Genomic DNA, 5,708 nt, shown 5'->3' on the forward strand with positions numbered 1-5,708 from the left:
TCAGTAATTATACACTGGTTATTATGTATGATGTAGCTAGTTATAAGAAAGCGATGACAAGCCCTGAGGTTGTCAAGTGGAAGGAAAGCATGGAGAGCAAGATTCAGTCCATGTATGACAACCAAGTTTGGAATTTGGTTGATTCCACCCCTGGAATCAAAACTGTTAGGTGTAAATGGATCTTTAAGAGAAGACCAATGTAACATCCTGATGTTGAGGTAATTCTAAAATTTCTCCCTAAGTATGAAGATTATTGCATTTTAGCCTTTATGTATGAGAAATGTTGTAAAATGGCCCAAAGTGGCATTTTCGTAAATAATAGTTGTGGGGCATGTATACTAGGCATACATATTGTATGGTGGGCATATGTGGCAGGATACTACACCTTAATATTTAGGGTTTGGACCCTATTTAAACATCCTTATGGCCTCTAAGTTTCAACTCTCATTAGCTTCCATCACTTCACTCGACTATATAAAACCCTAATCCCTTGTTTAAGCATTTGGACCTTTGGTGTGCATTTTGGTAACCTTGAAGGAGAAGGAAGGAAGTAGAATCACTTTGTAAGCTTGAAGAAGCTTTTGATCTAGAATCCTCATATACCTTGCAACCACCAAAAGGTATAAAGTTTTGGTCCCAAGTCTTGACCTTTATGAGTATGGCGTGTTGCAGCCCATATAAACTGTCCTTTCAGACGTTTTGAGATGTCTAGAAGCATAAAAATATGATCTTGGCTCTTAGTTCTTCCCCATGCATGTGCTAGGATGTCTAAATGTATTAAAAAGTTAGGGTTTGTTGGTATTAAGCACTTTTAGCCATGTAAAGTCATAAAGTTGGAAACTTTATGACGTATAATGATATTTTGGGCTTAAATCTAGATTCGGATGTAAGGGCTTGATATATTAAGCTCCTAATAAGAAGTTTAGGTGACTAGGTGCGTACGTTGGGTGTACTAAATGGTACGTTGTGCATATGCGGTCAAACCCTCGACTTCTAGGTCAAGAGGAGTATGCCCCGTGTTCAGCTAGGAACGACCAACGTACTCGGCTAGGTTGACTCGGCTGATTTTTTGACTTTGACCTTTTGACCAAGGTTGACTTAAGAGTAGTTTGGGTATTTTAGGTCTTTTATGATTATTAACAAAGCTTATGTCACCAGTTTCATTTAGGTGATCTAGTAGAGTTGGTGTTGGAGTTGTATTCGATGCTATGTAGTTTTCTTCTACTTGTCGGACGGAGATGTGAGTTTTCTTCACTGTACCCATGGGTCGAAGGCACCAATATCGGCCCACTAGTTTATGCTTTAAACCCGAGATGTTTTTATGCTTCCGTAATGCATTTAGAAATATTATTTTATAAAACTGGTTGAATGCTTTTGAAAATTTTAATTATATGTAAAAAAAGGGTAACGACCGGATTTATTTCGTTTTGTTTATTTTTTAAAAATTGGGTTGTTCCAAGTTGGTATTAGAGCATGGTATGAGCGTTTAGACATACACTTGTGTGTTTAAACTCTTACCAAGGCTCAAAAATTTTCAAACAAATATCAAAAAGAATAAGAATTTTAAAAAGCCAATTTCTTTTATGTTAAGCTAAAGTTTTAAAATAAGAAAGAGAATGTCAAGTTTGCGTTCATTCGGAGCTCAACGGGTAGTAAGCCACTCACTCACAATAAGTCTTATGTAAAAGCGTTAAGATATATGTAATATTTATATGCTAGAAATCCTATCATAATGCTTATGTATTTATGATGCATATGTGCCTATGATGTTTATGTGCTTATGTGCTTCATATGTTCCTTATAGGAAGCATGTGTTTTAGTATTACTCAGTTGAACCTTATATCTGGCTTATTTCTTGAATGATATGATTGTATACATCTAGGGCCATATAGGTTTAGAGAACTAATTTAGCCTTACTTCATGTTCCTGACGGTTTTGGCCATATGAACATTCCTATGTGGACATGCAAACCCTAATGCTTGGATCTAGGTTTCTCTAATTAAACATGCTTTGAATCCAAGACTTCTAATGACTAGTTAGGTATAAGAACAATACAAAATCATATCTAGAAGTTTACCTTTGAATCTCTTGTTTGATCTTGTTGTCTTGGAGCTCTAGAGTCACAATTGTCACTCCTCTAATGGCTTACAAACACCAACTAGCAAGGAGGATGATTTGAGAGAGAGGTTAGGGATTAGAAATCGGCCAGGGTTTCTTTGCTTTAGCAGAGGTGCCGATTTCCCTTGGCCTAGGGGTCTATTTATACTTGTAAGGCTACTAGGGTTTCACCCTTAAACCCTAGTTGGATAATCTTTCCTTAAAGCAATCCAAATCCTTTCCATGATAATGCCTTGGACGATTTGTGGCTTATCCCAAGCCCTAGAAATCGTCCAACCCTTATCCCTTAAGGATTACAGCCCAAAGTGCAACTATCAAACAATTGACAGTTTATACCCTCTTATTTAATTAATCTCTTTAAGTCACCAAATTAATACTAATTAATCTATGACTTATATTAATCAAATAACAATATTATTATTCCTTATATTATTCTCATAATATATTAATAATACCTATTCTCTCATAATAAATCATCCTATCAAGTTGCTATGGTGAAGGCAACCCAAAAGGACCATGCACAATCGGGTCAAATACTTGCCTAATATAGTTGCAGCCTTAGACACTATTCCAACAGTCTCCCACTTGGATAAGTCTAGTAACTATATGCACAAGTACACTCTGATTCTCAATCGTAGCTCTCAAAGACGCTATCAAACTCTGATCTAATCAATCTTGTCCTTTAGATAAGGGATCGTACAGTCCTCTGTTAGATATCATGCTGACAATTCTATGGAATGATTAGTCAAGCATTTAGGTTTCTCGATCTCCGATTTATTCGACATAGAACTTAATCGAACACATCAATTCAGTGCTGACCGGGCCCAACACATAAGTCAAATCAAATCATCGAGCGGCCGAGATATCGCTTTTGCCCTATTGGGATAAAAGTAATAGATAAACTTCGACTTATATGCATTTACTTGTTCATTAATCAACTATTCACAACAATGCGTTTTATAACACCGAGTTACTGATGCGTTTTCGCATTATCAATGTATAACCAATTAACAAATAACAAACCATATATCTAGGTTTTAAGACTATATGATATTATCGTCTTGCGATCACCCCTTTTGTCGTATTCCATAAGGTGATTCCAGCAAGCGCGGGTTTGTTCCAATGCTCAAAGCAAGTTCATAAGCACTCATGAACGTCGCAGCAATCTTTTGCTATGTCTAATACCATTTAGACAATCTACGCACCAATTCACGACAATCTTCATTCATATCTACTTCCAACATATGAACGATTGTGGACAATTTGAATAATTCGATTATTCTTAATAAACTCAATTATTATGGACGTCAAAACATGCAAAGAGAAACAATAGTTAAACAATTAACATAAGACAGTAACATTACTCATAAATAAAACTCCTTTATTTAATCATCAAATGTTAATTAGTTACATTTATCTGTTACACGTTTCTAATACTATCTAATCTATGCTAATATCATCCTTCAGCCTAATACTCCTAGCATGCTGCAAGTGCTTAACCCTACTCAGTCCCTTCGTAAGCGGATCTGCTGGGTTATCTTCTAATGATATCCTCTTCACTACGAGTTGTCCTTCTTCTACACGATGTCTAATAAAGTGATATTTTTTGTCGATGTGTCAAGATCTACCATGATCCCTCGGTTCCTTGGTCAAGGCAACCGCTCCTTCATTATCACAGAAAATCTCCATGGGCTCCTTTATGGTGGGTACAACTCCAAGATCACCAATGAAGTTCTTCAACCATATTGCCTCCTTCGACGCTTCGCTCGCTGCAATGTACTCTGATTCGCACATTGAATCAGCTACGGTTTCTTGTTTGAAACTTTTCCAAGTCACTGCTCCTCCATTCAGGGTAAAGACCCAGCCCGACTGCGAACGGTAGTTGTCCCTATCGATCTGAAAGCTGGCGTCACTATACCCTCGCACCTTTAAGTCATCACTCCCTCCGAGGACTAAGAACCATTCCTTCATCCTCCGAAGGTACTTAAGGATATTCTTCACCGCAATCCAATGGGCTCTGCCAGGGTTCCCTTGATATCTACTAACCATGCTCAAAGCAAAGGCTACATCAGGGCGAGTACAAGTCATAGCGTACATGATTGAGCCAACTGCGGAAGCGTATGGTACTCGGCTCATTTCTGCTATTTCAGCTTCGGTACTTGGACTTTGAGTCTTACTCAACTTGGCATTACTTTGTATCGGTAATTCTCCCTTCTTCGAGTTTTCCATACTAAAACATTTTAGTACTTTCTCTAAGTAAGTGTTCTGACTAAGTCCTATTAGTCTCTTACTTCTTTCTCTCACTATCCTTATTCCCAAAATATAGGAAGCCTCTCCGAGGTCCTTCATAGCGAAGCATTTCCCGAGCCAGGACTTAACCTCCTGCAGAGTCGGGATGTCATTTCCTATGAGTAGTATGTCATCAACATACAAAACGAGAAAGCTAACTATACTCCCACTGGCTTTGACATATACACACGATTCATCTTTGCTTCGTACAAATCCAAACTCTTTGACTTTCTCATCGAAGCAAAGATTCCATCTGCGAGACGCTTGTTTTAGTCCATAAATGGACTTCTCAAGCTTACACACTCTATTCGGATGCTTTAGATCCACAAACCCCTCTGGCTGAGCCATGTAAACATCCTCAGCCAACTTTCCGTTAAGGAAAGCGGTCTTGACATCCATTTGCCCATTCTCATAATAATGAAATGCGGCAATAGCTAGCATAACTCTAATAGATTTTATCTTCGCAACTGGTGAGAAGGTCTCGTCATAGTCAACTCCGAGAGTTTGAGTAAAGCCCTTCGCGACCAATCGCGCTTTATATGAGTGTACGTTTCCATCCACGTCGGTCTTCTTCTTGAAGATCCATTTGCACCCAACGGTCTTACGTCCGGGCACAGTATCAACAAAATTCCAAACTTGGTTATCATACATGGATTGGATCTCGCTATCCATTGCCTCTTTCCATTTCGCAGACTCTGGGCCTGCCATGGCTTCCATATAGCTATTAGGTTCATCAAGGTTTATTAGTGTACCATCACTAATATACGTGTCCCCTTCGGTAGTAATATGAAAACCATAAAACTGGGGTTAAACTCTAACTCTTTCGGAACGTCTAAGAGGTAAGGACTCGTCAATCGGTTCAACCGGAGTTTCCTCCTCGGGTTGAGTGCCAGCGGTAGAGGTTCCTTCATCTATCGATTCTTGAATCTCTTCAAGCTCGATTTGCCTCCCACTATCTCCTTGGCCTATGAGTTCTCGCTCTCGGAAAACTCCTCTCCTCGCAATAAAGACAACATTGTCCTTCGGTCTATAGAAGAGATATCCAATGGATTTCTGCGGGTAGCCGATGAAAATACATCACTCACTACGAGGTTCGAGCTTGTCGTGAGTATCTCGTCTTACGAAAGCCTCGCAACCCCAAACCTTGATATGTGCTAACGAGGGAGCTTTCCCTGTCCACATCTCGTGAGGTGTTTTGGCAACCTTCTTAGTAGGGACTCGGTTAAGGATATGGGCGGCAGTCTCTAAGTCATACCCCCAAAAAGAGATTGATAGTGAAGCACGACTCATCATAGAGCGAA

The sequence above is a fragment of the Lactuca sativa genome, chromosome 1 (assembly GCF_002870075.4).
Source record: "Lactuca sativa cultivar Salinas chromosome 1, Lsat_Salinas_v11, whole genome shotgun sequence".
Classification (NCBI taxonomy): Eukaryota; Viridiplantae; Streptophyta; class Magnoliopsida; order Asterales; family Asteraceae; genus Lactuca; species Lactuca sativa.